The sequence below is a fragment of the Mauremys mutica genome, chromosome 6, assembly GCF_020497125.1.
Source record: "Mauremys mutica isolate MM-2020 ecotype Southern chromosome 6, ASM2049712v1, whole genome shotgun sequence".
NCBI classification, from domain to species: Eukaryota; Metazoa; Chordata; order Testudines; family Geoemydidae; genus Mauremys; species Mauremys mutica.
Window position 1 is genome coordinate 84,115,695 of NC_059077.1, and position 17,770 is coordinate 84,133,464.

The following is a 17,770-nucleotide window of genomic DNA, read 5'->3' on the forward strand; positions in this document are numbered from 1 at the left end:
ATGCTCTGGGGCCACGTCTGTAACAAGGAGGTTGCTATAGTCCCCATTCAGAACTGGTCAACAAATACAGTTTTGCTGATATTAAAACATTTATGGGAATGTGTTAATTTTGATAAAGTTTTCTTTGGCATAAAGTAAAAACCTTACTTTGACTATCATTTTAAGTAATTTGCTTTTGACCTTTATATTACATAAAATTTGTATTATTACATTAATATATATTATATTTTATGTATATGTAATACAATATATTTACTATTTCAATATAATATAAAACAAAATTAATCAATACAAAAATTGAAACTAAACATTTCAGCACTATCAAAACAATGGCTCCAATTCAAAGTTTTTCTGAACTGTTTCCTGGGAAATTTTGAAATTGTCTTTTTGTTCCAATTCAAAATGAAATGTTGGAAATTTCTGTGGAATGGAAATTCTGATTCCTGACCAGCCCTATCCTCTTTGTGTCTGTACCCTAGCTCCCGGGATCCTAAGTAAGTAGCTCCATGTGCCAACCCAGCTCCTGTCCCACTGCATGTCTCTGTTCCACCTCTATGAGCCCTTCTGTGGGGGTTTGCCTAGGAAGCTGTTGTAGAGCAGCAGGCCATGTGCTCAGACAATACAAAGCCTGACTTCCATGCATAGCAGAACTGCACTGCACTGCATTCACTGTGCCTGGAGCTCACTACAGCAGGATCTGCCCTAGAACATTATAAATGCCATTTAGTACTATTTCTGATGAAGTTAGTGGAGATTATATATGCATATGGCAAAGAATAGGGTCAAAAGTGGAATGCGGACAAAACTATGGTGTGATGCAAGGATCCTGGGAAAACATGCAAGATTCCACTGAATGACATAGTTGTACAGCATGTGAGAAATTATTGCTACTTAGGAAGCATCATTACAGAAGATAGAAGATCAGATACTGAAGTCAGCACCGGAATAGCAAGACTGAAAGACAATCTGGAAGAATAAATATCTGATGAGAAGGGACATAAAGCTGAAGACTGAATTCTGACTCTTAAAAACTTACATTTGGTCTGTGTGAAATTACATCTGTGTAACACAGACATTCAAACAATTGATAATAAAGAAACTACAATCCTTTAATGACACTATTATAGAAGACATGGCTAGAACAGGTAACCAATAAAGTATTGGACATGATTGGAACTCAGCTAACACTAGTCAAGATCTTATGAAAAGAAAGAATCAATTTCCAGGGCACATTTTCAGAGTTTCAGCAAGCAATGGATGTTTATGAGCATTAGAAGGGAAAGTTGATGGCAGAAGAACTCAAAGCAGAAAAAGAAGATCTTAGATGGATAATGTGGTATCCTGGGTGGATCAAAAGGACTATTCATCCACAGAGAAGTTAGCCAAAGATCATACAGAATGGGATGCCATGTTTGTAAACCTTCATAAATGGAGATGCCAGATAAGAAGGAGGTGATCTGTTAGACTACACTAACCAGAACCTTTAACAGGAAATTGGGTGTGTGTCTGGTGAGTGAAAAATAAAGTATACTTCATCATTATCAACACACCCTGAAGCCTCTGTCTTTCCTTACAAAAAAGCTAGAGGCCCATGTGAACACAGTGTATTGCAATAGGGGTATGCAAAAATGAAAAAATTAAAAATAGATTAGGTTCAGATTTATCTGACTTCTGAATGAAAATTCAGTTGGTTCTTCTTTGTTCAGACCAGCTTGCCCAATAATTAATGAGAAACACTTTTTTTTTGCTGCCTTTTTTTTTTTTAAATTCATACTTGGTGTAAAAAATTAAACAAATATAAATGAAATACATAAAAAAGATGACATGAAAGATTGTAAAAAAGACAGAGGGATACAGTGGTTAAACACAGATTGTATCCCACAGACTGTTAAACACCCTTAGTGATTTCATAACAGCACAGCTAGAGAAGCGCCAAACTATGTAACTATAACTGGAGCAGGTGACAGTGAACCACTGCTTCTTCATTACAATACCCACACCTCAGACAGTTTGGCATTTGTGCCCTCTGCTCCGGGTCCTTAAGATCAGAGAGCTGCTGCTATCAATACTGACAGCAGGCATCCAGTTTCAGAGATGGATAGCTACGTTAAAAAAAGGGTTCTTTAAAGTTTACGATGGTGAGTATGTCACATAACATTTGGCTTTTGATGTGATCCAATGTAAATGCAGTAATCATATTTACAAGATGTAATGGATAACATATTGCCTGTCATGAACTTCTCCTTTAAACTTTTCCATAAAATGTATTCTTTCCCCCTTTCCTGATACCAGTCTGAAATGAATCCACGTCAACAATCTTCAATAGATCCGACCTAGGCAGGGATTTTTAAATAAATGCTAACTGTTTAGTAAAGTTCAGCTCTAAATTAGAGTTGATTGAAACTCAACACTTTTGCTTGGCTAGAGTTTGTGCAAATAATTTATTTCCATTTCACTCAAAGGTTCATACCATATGACTCACCTCTTAAATTTAACATTTGAGTGTACTCAAAAATCAAATTATGGACCTCATACCCATCACATTTACCCCTGCTTTTCAGTGATATAATTCCAGTGACTTCAATTGAGATAATCCTGATTTACACCAATTTGAGATCAAAGTAAAGTCCCATGTCAAAAGTGAGGAGTTAAATTTAGGTCCTGAATACATAGACAAAAAAGGTACATTTTGCAATCTATTTAGCACTAACAAGTTAAATTGACTGAAAACCACCTTTAACTTCAGTGTAGATACAATTTAGCACCTGTTAGATGAGTATGGGTAGGGCTACAACACAACACAAATGCTCAGAAAGCATTGACTGTGATTAAATTATTAAACTACTTATACTACGTAATGTGCAAGTAAACCACAATGAAAAGCAGAAAGAGTGATGGTTCTGAGACTCTCAGGTTATGGAAGAAGGAAAATAAATTAGGCTGATTGGGATGGAAGACCCTTATCGATACATGCCCTATATACCACTTTTAAATGGTTCTGGGCCTTATAGTGCTGAGGCGCCCACTGACTTCAGTTACATCTCTGAGGGCTCAGTACTTCTGCAAATCAGATCCCAAGGTCTTTAGTCAGACACACAATCAGTGACCACCTGTGAAAAGTTTGGTTTAAGTGACTTGCATTTGTAACTTTTTTTTTTAAATAGCCTTTTCATAGATTCATAGATTTTTAAGGCCAGAAAGGACGATTACACCAGATTGTCTGATCTCTTGTATAACACAGGCCAGAAACTTTTAGCAGTTAACCCATATTGCATTTTACATTAGAGGGGTGGGAATATGCGGCATATAGGAATTGGATAACATCCCTTTAAACAGTATCAGAGACCTTTAGTGTTGTTGACTGTGTGCTGTGTTTTAGAAACCAGCCACAGCAATATGTAAAATTTAAACTTAAGATTTAACTTAAGTGTTTGTTTATAATTAGTAAACACAATTATTTGGAATCCTACTGTGCCAGTGTAATTTCTCCATATTTTGTTGCATGGCAAGCACACCACATTACAGGTGAAACATGGCCCATTACTAGTCAGCCACCCACATGGTGAGTAAAAAATGGTCTCCGATAGATCAACAGCAAAACTGTTGATTGGGAGCAGGCATATGTATAATCATTTTGCCTAATTTTGTACCCACTCTAACACTGTAGGTTTGAAATCTGGGGTGAAACCCTGCCTCACTGAAGTCAGTGGAGCCAGGATTTCACCCTTTCACATGACTGGGCTCAGATTACACTTTGATAATTTTTTAGAGAGAATTCAGAAAAAGAAAGAAATCCACTGAGAACGGTCGGGTGAAGAAGTGTTCAAAGAGTAGAAGAGCATTGCCTCATTCAGTGCACATAGTGAAGGAGGCTGTTGTCTATACGACCCCTGCCTCATTTGCTGCAATAGTTGGAAGGAGAGTAATGAATGAGGCAGGAGATTGCAGGTAAGAAAAGGATGGTCTCATGGTTAGAGCAACTGGATGCTGCCTGTAAGAACTGGATTCTATCCCTTCTGGAGTGGGGCGCCAGGTCCAGGGAGTTCCAGCACTTCCAAAATATGGGTGTAAATTGGTTAAAAAACAAATCATGGCTTTTGTAAAACCCTGAAACTTTTCTGTTTAAAAAAAAAAAAGTTGGTAAAAACTGAAAACACAGGGCCTTAGAGATCTAAAGGACAAAGGCAATAGGCCTTTCAAAATGATCTTCCATCACATGTGAAATTATTTCTCCTATTCTATATGGGGAAATGTCACAAGCTAACTTTTCAGGCAGAGATGCACTGTAGCATGTAAGAACCTGTTCAGATGCTAGAAGCTTCTTGCGCTCACCAAATGTCTTGATCCAATGTGGGGACTAATACCCTAGCTGTCCATTGTGTATCACTTTGTATAGATGATGTTACACTGTCATGTCCAAAAGCGCAGAAAATTTTTAAATTTAGGCCAGAGTTGATAATTTTTTAAAATCTGCAGCCAGTCCTGCTGAATCTCTCTTAGCCACTCTTTATCAAATAATACAGGATCCTCTTACTTCACAACATAGAGATTTAACATATGCAGTTTATAGTTATATATGTTACCTCCATTGTAACAACACCGACGGGAATGAGGATTTCCCCTGTATATATATATCTTTAGTAGCACTGAGGTTTTCTGCAACTTCACGTCTTTAGGTGGTCTTTGATAATCCTGCTGTGAAATTGCAGAAACAGCAGCACCTATAGCAAGCTTCATTTAAGTTCTACATCTTCCACTTGTAAAGAAATCTAAACAACATTGCAGTCATTGTTTTCTAAATTAAACTGTTGTAGAGATGCTATAACATTCTCAGTGGACGCCATATTGTCACCTGCATGCTGATGAATTAGAAATTTTCTGGTTTTGCCCTCAATAAGTAGTTCTACTCACCTAGATATTTTTGTGTGCCCCAGTTTCTTGCTGTTTCTACAGGGTTTGTCCTTGAACCAATAATCATTTGCATTGTGAGATTGTTTCCCACAAGGAAAGCACACAGCCTTTGAGCATTGCTCTCACTGTACTTTCTGTTTGACCCCAGTGTATTTGTTGCACAGATTACATGATGCAGTTGCAGCTCCCTGGCATCTTTTGCTGCTGCCTCCATTAACAGAGCAATTTCTAGGGCACATTTTAGGATCAAATCAGCCTCAGTCAACAGATGATTTTGAATTGCTTCATTTTGCATACCACACATAACCAGTCCCTTAATGAACAATTTAAACTCCCCAATGCTCTGTAAATGTTTTTAATTCAGCCACATAATTCAGAAATTCCTCTATTTTCTTTTAAATTCGGATTATAAAAGCAGAAATACTCTGCAATCACTGGTGACTTTGAGGATAGGCAATTTTGCAAGATTTCCACAATCTGCACAATGTTTTGTCCGCTGGTTTAATAGGAGCTGTTAGACTATGCAGAAGGTTATAAATTTTAGCTCCCACTACACATAGTAAAACCATCACCCTTTTCTCATCAGTTATGCCAGGAGCAGTTATATACCATTCCAGGCTGTTGATATAGGCAGGCCAGTCCTCTCTGAGCTATCAACTAGCTAGCTCTACTGAGCTATCATTTCCCCCAGACATTTTTAACCCCTTTCCCCTTGAATGAGTAGTTTAGTCACACTCCCAGTTAGACCTTGAGCATTAACTTCAAATAGAACCTTAGATTATTATAGTGATTGACTTAAACTGGAGTTCTGCTTGAGGAAGGATTGCAGGATTGGGTTCAGAGGCCTACCCCCAAGCTTTCTGGCACCATGTAATCCTTGCCATAAGAGCTTCAGTAGTGCATAGGGCCTTGCTTGAGTCTTTTGCACACTGGTGACTATTGCCCTATGAGATGGGAGAGGTATTAGCAGGGATTCTCGCTAACATAATGAAAGCTTTTGACAATCGCTTCACTTCAAAGGAAGAAAGAGAGGCCAATACAAGCATACCCTGTGTTTATCATATCAGTAGGCAGAGGAATTACTAATTAGTTTGGTTTGGGGCCAAACAAATGGGAACAGGGGACCTCGCTTGAAGTGGAAGGGAACTGGCAAGTAGGAACAGAGTGGGAATGGAGATATCATCAGGAGATATGAACATTTCATTTGGGAGGGAATTGGCAGGCGGGAGTGGAGACAAGGGGGAAGGAAAGGAGCTGGGGAACTGGAGGATGTGTGCTGTTGGTTTTGGAAGAAGAATAACTAGGGCCTTAAAAAATGTGCCAAGACACATGGCTATGTCATGAAATTTCAGAAAGGTACATTGACATTTTAGGAGTATGTACATTTAATATTAAACAAACCCATGAAGTTCCCAAGGCCCCACTACTCAGGGCATTATTCTCTGCTACGTGCAGCAAATTTAAAACGTGTAGTTAAGGTTTTTCTGGATAAAAGGAGAAAGTAGGAGCCAAGGAGTGGGGTAAGGGAATGTAGCAAGCAGTGAGGCCGAGAATAGGAAGAGAAAGGGGAGGCATACTGCTTGCTGAGAGATTTAAAACCACTGCTCCTTTTCACAGGGTATTAATGCTTTTCACTGAGAATGAGAGTATTCAATAGTGGTGTTCTAAGCTTTAAAAGTTAAAATGATCTCAATAAACATTATACATAAAATACACTGTTCTCTTTTCTGCACTTCTATTCAAAGGGGTTCTCCTGTCTCCCAGTAGGAGCCTAGAGAATCTCTCTCTGTCTCTCACACACTTCCTTTCCACTGCTCTGTCAGCAGAACTTCTTCCCTTTTCGGACTAAGGGGTGGAACTGATGGGATCCCAAGGAACTCCTATCCAGTCCTCCTCAAACAGAAGGATGGTGTCCTCAACATAAGGCCAGTAAAGAAAGGGAGATATACAAATAAAGAAAATTATTCTCAAGGATCTACAAAGCATCCCTCTTTCACAGAATTCACTAGCATTATAGGTAGGAAAGAGATGCCTGGGGAGAGGGATATAAGAACAGAATGTGGTACTTAAAGTTTATTTCCAGTTTGTACTCCAGAGTATTTACAGCTTGTCCCTCTAGAGGCCAGCAAAGCATCAGAAAACAGCTACAGTGAAATAGGACATGATGCTGCCATAGGACCAACTCTTACAGTACTATTATGATTAAAGTTTTCTTCCAGCTTTCCAACGGCTGCCATACTATTATATTCAGGCTGACTTGTATTGCAATTAGAGTGGAAACAAACAAACAACCACCCCATGCCACAACGTTACCTTTATCATAGGTCTACATTCCTTGAGTAGGTAGGCTCAGATGTTAGAAGTAGACAGGACTAATTAAATCAGATATATTACTTCTTTCCTGTAGGAGGGATCTGCTGGTTTATGGTTAAGATTAGTATATATTTAGGAGAGACAGTGTTGTCTAGTGGCTACAGCAGGAGACTACATTTCTGGGTTGTATTCCTGTGGCATTAATAAGTTGTCACTAAACTTCGCTGTGTCTCAATTTCCCCATTTGCAAAACAGACATACTTACTTGCCTGACAAAAGGGATGGGAAGCTTAGCTAATAGAATTAATAGGTTGAGAACCTTAAATAAAGGATGTTATAAAAGTACAAAGTAATTAGTGATTTGGCACACAGTATATATATTCATTTAACTGATCAATTAATTTTTAGGGAGATACATTTTCTTTTCCTTTCTATCTTGTAATGCACTGGACTTAAGTTTTTAATAGGTTTTACTCTATGGGTCATATCCTCAGAAGTTTGCCTGAATAAAGATCTCAGGACTTGCCCCTGTGTGTTTTGGTTTGGTACTAGAAAATATTATCCTTTTAATTAGCAGGTTATTTCTCTGATAGTGTCCAAGTGCCTCCATTGTAGTTTCATTTATTCAATTTTAGTACAGTACCTCAGAATCAAGGATAAAGTGAACGAACAAAGAGAAGTAGAATTTTCCACAGTTTCTAAGGAGGAATATTTCTGAGACACTGTGGTCGTGTGGGTGGGCAGAGAGATGGATAGACAGACAGACGGAAAAGGGAGTTTACTTCATGGGACTCCAATAATTGGTATGTGGTTTACATTCCATTCATCTGAAGGACTCTGATGTTAATCAGAAACATGCTTGGATTACTAAACTACCGCTAATGTTCAAAAACATGCTCTACCTTCAGCCAATGCATTTTTCTCACATGCATCTTTCCTCTGACACCCAGAGCCTCCAAGGAATACTGTGGTCATTTACCACCCTTAGCTCAGCTGCAGCTATTATAATAGGAATTGCTTCCTGGGAAAGGTTTTATAATTGCTGGTTTCAGAAGGTGAACCATTTTATATTGTGGTATTTGAAACTGGCTTTGATTTTATTAAGAGACTCTATTTGGGGCCATCCAACTCTGGAAAAGCCTTGTCTGGACAGAGTCATGGTGGTCTGGCAGTTGAGTCTGGCTCCTAGTAGCCAGACATTAAAGCAGACACCCATGAGTGAAGTTCCATATTCGGCCTCTGGACTTGCTGTGTGTTGAGTATGTGCACAATTGAACCTGGAGAAAAAAAAACACCTCATCCAGAGCCTGTGACAGTGACAAATAACCCTTCAACCTCACCCCTAGTGAGAGTGTGGACCACTCGGCAATCAACTCCGATGGTCCATGGGATGGGGAAACAGATAATGAGGAATGCATAGCATGGATATTGTGCTAATTGGAATTCTGTTCTAGAACATCAAGGTCAGATACATTTGGGTTCTGATTATTTTGCCTACCCCTGTAAATCCTACATGCCTCTCTTAGTCCCCCAACTCTGCAACTTGCTTCCCATTTCCAGAGTCCTTTACACTTAAAATGACTGAATTGCACAACCCGGTATGACTTATCTTTTCTGGGCCTGAGCTGACTGATCTGTCCAACATCCACTTTCTGTGCTTCCCCACTACAGCCAAAGTGCAAAACATTCCTGATTACAGAGGCCCACAAGTGCTCACCATTTGAACAACTCCACCAACCAGGCCCAACAGAGAGGAGGAGAGTTGCAAGGATCCATACCAGAAATCCAGCGGCTCCCCAGAAAGGAAGGCTGGACTTGTGGTTAAAGTGAAAGACTAGGACTCAGGAGAGCTGAGTTCAAGTTGAGGCTGTGCCAAGGACTTCCTGTGTGATCTAGGACCCACTATTTAATCTCTTTGAATCTCAGTCCATGTCATTAACAGAGGGAAATAATATCTCCTTTCTCTCACTGTTTGTCTGACTATCTGGTCTATTTAGAAGGTAAGATCTTTGGGGGAGGTATTATTTCCTTGTATAGGTTGGCTCAGCATCCAGAACAATAGAGCTCTGATTGTGGAGGTGTCCCTTAGCAGCTACTGTAGTACAAAGAATAAAGGTAAGAATATAGCAGTGTGGGAGCTGGGCAGGGTCCAAGTTCATTGTAAAGGTTTGGGGTGGAGGTTGAACTTACCCCTCCCCTGAAATGCAATTTTTTTGTCCTATGTACCTCTATAGGACCACATCCAATACTCAAACAAAAGCTTTTGTGGTCTAGAAGGATCAGGTCTAAATGGAGTCTTCCTTCTGGTCAAGTCCATCAGAACTGTACTAAGGCAAAACATAATATTCTCCAAGATTACCTATTTTATACAGTCCAGCTCAAGGAGAGACTGACCAGGGACCCAGACACAGAATGCCTTGTTCATGTGTATATTAATGAACTTTGTACTGGACTATCTTGCACAGGGAAATTCGGTTCTGATCCGTCAAACTCTGATTCATCTTGAATGAGCTTTTTGCAAGTCTGTTCATTTCAGGGAGATAATGGAGATAGTCTGCTTCACTTATGTGTATTTTCAGCTCATACCATATGGACTAAATTCTGTTCAGTTAAACCACCTCAAACCCTACTCTACTGAGTTCAGTGACATTATGCTGGATTTACACCCATGCAATTGAAAGCAGAATTTCGTCTACATGACTTTATTCTGGCCTAAACCCATTTCCAGCTGTTTTCATGCAAACCTTGTTCAAAGCTTTCTTGTGCCATCCTGTCCATTGAGGTTTCTACCCCCACACAGCAGCTGGTTTGGTCTATTAGCATCCTGACTGAATTCTGGTTTTTGCTTCCATTAAGTATGCCATGATTTATTTTCAGAGCTGGCATTTAGCACACAGCCAGTATTTACTATACCTGCTCTTTGCCATTGAACACCCAGAGTTTTTCAGAACAGCACCATTTAATTATATTGAACATCAAAACATTTTTGATACAAAGAGTGCTTGGATATATCTTTTTTTGGACTGTAATTGCTTTCCACCACATCTGATTAAAGGAAGGTGAATTCCTGAATAAACTACAGCTAGAGCACCACAGGGGACTCACAGTACAGTCAGTTCATTTAATCATTCCCCCTGCTTTCCCCCCCTGAGCTATGATCAGACAGCACCTTTATATAGTAAGAACTATAATGTGGCCTTTAAAGTTTAAGCAGTCATACCTTAATTAACATTAGGGTTTTCCCCCTCTTCTTTCCCAGCCACAACTGTTCTAGTGTCAGTGAAGGTTATTATGTTTAAGTATTAAAAAATGCCTAGCTAAATAAGTTGGCTTATTTGCTTTTGCTGATAGTAGCAGTCCACCCACAGAGCCCTTTCAAATCTCTTCAGTGTTTTGGAAAGTGGATAAGGGACTTATTCAGTGACGCACAAGTTTTGCTTGAGCCAGGAATGAAGCGTGCATTTCATGAAATGAGAAATAACCTCAGACCACACACAGTGTAATAGCTGAACTCCATCTCTCTCTCTCTCTCTCTGAGACACACACACACACACACACACACCCTCCTCCTAAAAAACAAGATGAAGACTGACATCTTTAAATCCTTTAAGCATTCTTCTATAACTAACAGCAGAGGGAGGTTTTCAGAGCTTAGGTGGCTCATTGTTAGCAACAAGCCGATGAAAAAATGGATTACTACAGTATGTACATACCATGCTGAAGAGAAATCACAAAAGGCCTTCACCATCTAAACACAGCTTTTAAGAGGAGAAGCTGCTAGTCCAAATGTAATTGTTAAAGCTTCCTTTAGTGTAGGGGCGATGAGGGGAGACAATTTTTTCCCCCTCTGACAATAATGTTGGTTCTGTTGCAACTTGTTTAGTTAAAATAAAATCAAATGAATACTTCAAAATTTATTTCCCAGAGTAATACAATGAAATAAAACAGAATGATCATAAGTATATTACACACAAAATTCACATCCCTTTCTCTCCAAAGCAAGTGGTATGATTGGTGAAGATCGATTACACACACACACACACACACACTCACTCTCACACACACACACACAACAACCTTTTCCATAGCTGCTATTCCACATCTATAATTCCAGCTCCAGGATTTAACACCTGTGATTCCTTACTTAGGGGTTTGTGGCCAATGTATGCCACTTATTTGTTGAGCAGGTCAAGTCCTTGCTCCTGTCTTAGCTAACCCCCAACATATTCTTTGTGCTGGTCTATGCAAAGTGCTAGCTTCATAGTGTTCAGCAGGGGAGGAAGTCTCATGCATCAGAATTGTTTGTCACGGATCAGTAATAAGACCGTCCCAAACTCAGCAAATGATATGTATGCTACCACATGACACCATATATAATTATGCATACATATAGAAGTGTATATAAAAATATACACACACAAACCCAGATAATGAGTGCCAGGACCTCCAGCTATAGTTAAGGTTGCTTAACACTTTCCATGATAAGACCCTGCCTTCTGTTGCTTATAACTTTGATAAACTCCAATCGTTAACACTGAAATTTTCCATGCTTGGTTGAATTTTTCTGGGCAATTTCAGTGAAAACAGGCCAGCTGTTGCCAAATATGAAGTTAAAGTAGAGCTACCTTGTTCTTGCCTTGATAAAATTTCATGCAACCATTTCACTGAGGACCTATAGTGCCTCTATGCTTCAGAGCAGGATTTGAAAATTGGCAAGTGGGTACCCTCCTCTCAAGGAATGTGCCTTTTGCTATCCTTGTGAAAAGTTGCCCACATTTTGCCAAGTTATAAACCTCTAATAATTTCAGTCTGCATGTGCTTAGTAGAGGGTTGTTAGAGGCTGGCAGCTAAATTCTCTGAAAATTCCATCTGCACTGATTGTGCTCTATCCCCACACAACTCTGCCGTGCTGACCAAACTGCATATAAACCATTCCCACAGAGCAAATGAGCATACTCCTCCAATCCAGGGGCTGTGAAGGACTTTTCCGGAAATTTTTCCTCTTGGCAGTCAAGAGTTGCTGTGACACCAGAATTGAAAGCAGGGAAACTCTCTGTTCTACATCCCCAGTGCTCAGAGATCTTTGGGCAACACAGAAAGAAGGCAGAAGAAATGGAGAAAGCCACCTGACTAGCTTGAATACAAAAGGGTGAGACAGAGGCAGGATAGAGGGTACAGTCTGAGGCCAAGAGGAGCAAAGGAAGAGTGGGACAGGCTGGGGGTTAAGAGAAGAGGGGGACAAACACAGGCTGGCAGAAACAAGGCAGAATGGTCAGTAGCCACTAGAGCACATGCTTCTAGAACTTGGACTAGAGCTCAGGATTCCTGTATCTGAAATCTCAGGATCCCAGGTCTTCATCCAACTGTGATTTAAAAATATCCAGTGATGGAGAATCCACAACAGTCCATGGGTAAATTGGTCCAATGGGTAATTACCCTTACAGTAAAAAAGTTGCTTATTTCTAGCCTTTCTGCTTCCAGCCATTGGATCTTGTTATACCGCCCTCTGCCAGACTGACAAACCTACTATTATCAGTTTTCTCTAGGGATTCAGTGTGTACTATAAACGTAAGTCATCCATTAGCCTTCTCTTTGATAAGCTAAATAGAGCTCCTTGAATCTTTGATTATACAGCATGTTTTTCAGTCCTTCAATCATTTTCATGGCCCTTCTCTGAAACCTCTCAAATTTCTGAACATCCTTCTTGAATTGTGTACATCAGTACACCACAACTGGTTACAGTTTTCCACAGTAGCAGTCGCACCAGTACCAATACAGAGGAAATATAGCCTCTACTAGTACTTGATATTCCTTTGTTTATATATCCAAGGGTACAGTCCCCCATTGTGCAAGTATGGACCACATTCTTGGTTCCTAGATTAATGACTCTACATTTGGCCTTATTGAAACACATGTTGTTTGCATACGTCCAGCTTACCAAGTAATCTACATTGCTCAGGAGCAGTGATCTGTCCTCTTAATTATTTACCATTCCCCAGTCTCCTAGACAGTTGCAAACTTTGTCAATAATGTTTTTGTTTTCTCTTCCAAGTCATTGATAAAAATGTTAAATGGTGTAGGACCAAGAACCGATTCCTGTGGTTCCCCCACTAGAAATACACCTATCTTGATGATTCTCTGTTTATAATTAAACTTTGAAACTTATCATTAGAAAGTTTTTAATCTATTTAATTTATGCTGCATAGATTTGTATCATTGTAGTGTCTCAATCAGGATATCATGTGGCACCAAGTCAAATGCCTTACAGAAGTTTATTACATAAACACTAATACCTTTATCAATCAAATTTGTAAACTCATCAAAAACACATTAAGTTAGTTTTATAGGACCTACTTTTCATAAACCCATGCTGATTGGCATCAAGCAGATTATCCTCCTTTAATTCTTTGAGTCCTACATCAGCTCTTCTAGGACCTGGGATCAGTATCAGGTCAAGCCTATAACTACTTTCCTGCAGTCCTCGGGAACTTGCCCAGCATTCCAAGATTTATCAACACTAATAGTACAAAGAGTGCCTCAGCCTGTTCTTTTAAAACTCTTGGCTACAAGTTATTCAGATCTGCTGGTTTACAAATGTCTGTAGCTCCCGTTTAACATCCTCCTGAGTGACTGTTGAAATGGAAAATACTTCATCATCACTTGGCTTTTACCTAAAGACAGAAGTATTTATTGAACACTTCTGCCCTTTCTGCATTATTACTGACAGTTCTATCATTTCCAATCATCAGGAGTAACAGAAAGCACAAGTCCTCTCTGCAGTAATGCTTCCCTACTGTTTTTCCCCTTTCCCTTTCTTTTAACCACATATGAGAATACTCAAAGAATCTGCTTACAACATGGTTGCTCCCAAATCTGTTTACAAGAATGGGTTCAGTTTGCAAAACATGGTTAAGATCCAGTTTATACTACAAATCAAGCTTAGAAAATCATCAGATTTACACACATTATATTCGTAACAGGGGTCAGTGACAACATGGTTGTAAACAGGTTCCCTGCACAGCTGTATTTGTAGTGTAGGCAGGGTCAGATTTCTTATTAGTTCACCAGAGTCCTATTCTTCCCAATCAGGATACAACTATAAATCGATGGGGATTATTGGTATCTTTTGGGGGGAGGGATAGCTCAGTGGTTTGAGCATTGGCCTGCTAAACCCAGAATTCTGAGTTCAATCTTTGAGGGAGCCACTTAGGGATTTGGGGCAAAAAATCAGTACTTGGTCCTGCTAGTGAAGGCAGGGGGCTGGACTCGATGACCTTTCAAGGTCCCTTCCAGTTCTAGGAGATATAATAATAATTGGAGATATACCTATTATATTGAAGGGGGAAGGGGAGAGAACCTGCATACCCCCAGTGACCAAATTAGTTGAGAAATAAGTAACTGTGAAAACTTTTCACCTGAAAACAATGATGAAAAGAGCCATCCTCCTCCTCGCAGTTGATCTGTATTAAGGAGATGAGGTGATAACCACCATGAAACCATTTCCTTTTACAGTGATGCTATTACAGATTCCACGTAACCAATACCTCAATTGCAATCATGCAGGAACGTACCAGTGGAAGCTGCCCACATTCCACTCTGCCATAATCCTGTAAACACTAAATCCCCAAGTTGCTCTTTACTTCCAAACCTGCCCAGATGATAATCACAGATTTCCAAGACAAAGGGTACCTATTTGTAATATTTGAAGGTTATAAATAGTAGTAGTAGTTTCTGTGACGATCAAGCTCTTCCTTTTCAGCCAGTTTAGATTCCAGCTTTTATATATACAAATCTTATTCATGACAAAAAAAATGTATATACATATCCTCAGTGCACTGGAACTAATATTTACTGCTTTATATAATACCCCTCGGTATAATATGTCATACTCTAACAGGAAAATACACACAGGGATAATCCTACTTTAAGACATTTTCTTGTGGTGTAGGTTAACAGACAACTAATGCGCTCCTACAAATAAATGAGTATCAGTGAATAAATTATTTTTATGCATCTATGGAAGTTTGGATTTATTTATGTATATGCCCACCTACAAAAACAAATGGGTCTGCACCCTCATTCTGAGTGCTTCAGATAGCTCTGCTCATTAAAACAAGAGCTGGTTTGTGCCAATGAAGTCTCTCTATTTGGGCCCTGATCATGTAATTGACTGCATGCAGATATTACTCCATGTGGATGCAAGGGTGTAAGAACAATCTAAAAGGAATAAGGTGAGCTACCATGTACCAAGTCCATCTGCTCCTATCAGCAAGTACCTTATGTCTAACGGTATCAGTCTCTGTTAAATCTAATGGTGTTCATGTGGACGTCGATCTCAATTGCCCTGATGCTATCAGGGACCAATGAGACCAATACCATCTCCACACCACATCCTGGTCTGATGTCCAACTGATTTATGTCTGAGCAATGAAGAATGTCAAATGCTACTTGACTTGGCTTGCTATCATTTGATCAAAAAACTCCCTACCTCCAGAAAGGGCTGTAAGTAACAAGGTTGTTAAAGTCAAACACTTTTTTGAGTAAGAACCACGTCATTTTTAAGATTTGCCAGCAGCTTGCTTGCCATTAGGGAAATGATGACAAATTCTATCAATAAAGGACCCAGGCACTATGAATGGGGGGGGGGTGTGGAAGAAAAAAAATCATCACCGATGAGACACAAACTGGGGGAGTGGTAAATATGTATTGGAGTATTGTGTCCAGTTTTGGCTTCCCCTCCCCACTACAGAAAGGATGTGGACAAACTGGAGAGAGTCCAGCTGAGGACAACAAAAATGATTGGGGCATATGATTTAAGAGGAGAGGCTGAGGGAACTGGGCTTATTTAGTCTGGAGAAGAGTGAGGGGGGATTTGATAGCACCCTTCAACTACCTCAAGGGGGGTTCCAAAGAAGATGGAGCTAGGCTGTTCTCAGTGGTGGTAGATGACAGAACAAGGAGCAGTGGGCTCAAGTTGCAGTGGGGGAGGTCTAGGTTGGATATTAGAAAACACTTTCGCTAGGAGGCTGGTGAAGCACTGGAATGGGTTACCTAGGGAGGTTGTGAAATCGCCATCCTTACAGGTTTTTAAGGCCCAGTTTGACTAAGCCCTGGCTGGGATGATTTAGTTGGGGCTGGTCCTGCTTAGAGCAGGGGGTTGGACTACATGACGACCTGAGGCCTCTTCCAACCCTAATTTTCTATGATTCTATGACAGGTCACTGATTCAGAGTGATCTGGATCATCTGGTAAGCTAGGTGCAAGCGAACAATGTGTGTTTTAGTACAGCTAAAAGTAAATGTATTCATCTAGAAGCAAAGAATGCAGACCACTCTTACATGATGCAGACTCTACCCAAGGAAGCAGTGACTGAAAAAGATTCAGGGATCATAGTGGATAATCAGCTGAACACAAACTCCAAGTGTGATGCTGTAGGCCAGGAGTCGGCAACCTACGGCACGCATGCCAAAGGCAGCACGCAAGCCGATTTTTACTGGCACACTGCTGCCAACCAGGGTCCTGGCTGCCGGCGCCACTCAGCCCGCTGCCTGCCTGGGTGAACAGAAACCTAGACCGGCAGTGGGCTGAAGGGTCTGACGGCCAGGACCCCCACTGCCGTTCTGGGGTTCCGTCTGCCGGCCCCTTGCCAGCCGGAGTCCTGGCCCTGCTCAGCCCGCTGCTGGCCTGAATGGACGTAACCCCCGACCGGCAGCGGGCTGTGGCTCGGTGAGCTACTGGTCTGGGGTTCCATCTGCCGCCTGTGCTGCCAGTCTGGGATCCTGGACGCCGGCGCTGCTTATCCCACTGCCGGCCTGGATGAACAGACCCCAGGCTGGCAGAGGGCTGAGTGGGGTCGGCGGATGGAACCCCAGACCGGTGGCAGGCTGAGTGGCTCAGTGCGCTGCCAGTCTGGGGTTGGGTCCCGGATGCTGGCCTCGCTCCCCCCGCTGCTGGCCTGGATGGACGGAACCCTGGGCCAGCCGCGGGCTGAGTGGGGCTGGCGGCTGGGACCCGGGACCCCAGCTGGCAGGGGCTGGCCGACAGAACCCCAGACTGGCAGCGCGGGTGGCAGACGGAACCCCAGACTGGCAGTGCGCTGAGCCACTCAGCCCACTGCGGGTCTGGGGTTCTGTCCACCGGCCCATGCCAGCCAGGGTCCCTGCCGCCAGCCCCCCTCAGCCAGCTGCCAGTCTGGGGTTCTGTCGGGGGGGCCTCTGTAAATGTAAAATTTATCACCAGCACGTGAAATCTTAAATTACTGAAGACTTGGCACACCACTTCTCAAAGGTCGCTGCCCCCTGTTGTAGCCAAAAGAGCCAATGTGATCCTAGGATTCATGAATAGGCGACTCTATTCTTACTTGAGAGAGAGCTTATTTTATGTCTGTATTTGGCACTGCTGTCAGTGCTGTTGGCCTGCTGTGCCCGGTTCTGGTGCCCACAATTCAAGAAGGATGTTGATAAATTGGAGAGGGTTCAGAGAAGAGCCATGAGAATGATTAAAGGATTAGAAAACCTGCCTCACATTGATAAGCTAAATAGAGTGA

At 41.2% G+C, this 17,770-nt stretch overlaps 1 protein-coding gene across 2 annotated transcripts in view; it reads right to left on the bottom strand.

Moving 5' to 3' along the window:
- ERCC6L2 (ERCC excision repair 6 like 2) overlaps positions 1-17,770 on the bottom strand; it is a 173,655-nt gene that overhangs the window by 50,654 nt on the left and 105,231 nt on the right. The gene's annotated exons all lie outside the window — the stretch shown is intronic.